Here is a 730-nt window from a genome sequence, read left to right as displayed (position 1 = left end):
TCATGCTCCTGTCAGAGGGAGGGGGAAAATAGCCATTTTGGAAAGCACCCAGTGTATTCTGCTCTCCCTAACAAAAACATGCTCTCAAGGAAAACTATTTTCCCAGAACCTAATTAACTTGAGTTTTATTGGAGTGTAACTGACCTGGCAGAAGGGGAAATATCCAACTCCAGACACCTCTAGGCTTCCTGTCTCACCTAAGGAGGAAAAACAAGATGAAAAGCACTTATGAAAGTCATCGCCTGGGAACATAGGCTCACTAAAAGATTGAGACCTAATCAGAGAACTATATGCTCTCCTCTCTGCCATCTTACATCACATCAGTTGGACTCATATAATAACAGAAGATTACAGCTGAAAGAATTGTGAGTCTCAGACTCTATTTAAAAAGGAGTCTCTAGAGAAACACAAAGACAACAGGGGAGACAAAAATCAAGGACACTAGAAAAAATTTTAGCTCTAACACCTACGGCTACAGCAACAGTGAATTCAGCCTAATTCCTAGCCAGATAAACATAAATCTCACACTTAAGGCATATTTATTTTGATTCATCATGCCTGACTATCAACAAAAAAAGATAAAGCATGTTAAAATGCAAAACACACCATCTGAAAAGACAAAGCACACATCAGACTCAGATATGATAGGGATTTTGGAATTATCAAAACAAGAATTTAAAATAACTATGATTAATATGCTTAGAACTTTAATGGAAAAAGTGAACAGCAT

This window comes from Neophocaena asiaeorientalis, unplaced genomic scaffold (genome assembly GCF_003031525.2).
Source record: "Neophocaena asiaeorientalis asiaeorientalis breed wild unplaced genomic scaffold, Neophocaena_asiaeorientalis_V1.1 scaffold769, whole genome shotgun sequence".
In the NCBI taxonomy this organism is placed as follows: Eukaryota; Metazoa; Chordata; class Mammalia; order Artiodactyla; family Phocoenidae; genus Neophocaena; species Neophocaena asiaeorientalis.
The sequence above is the reverse complement of the archived record's forward strand: the minus strand, read 5'-3'. Positions refer to the sequence as shown.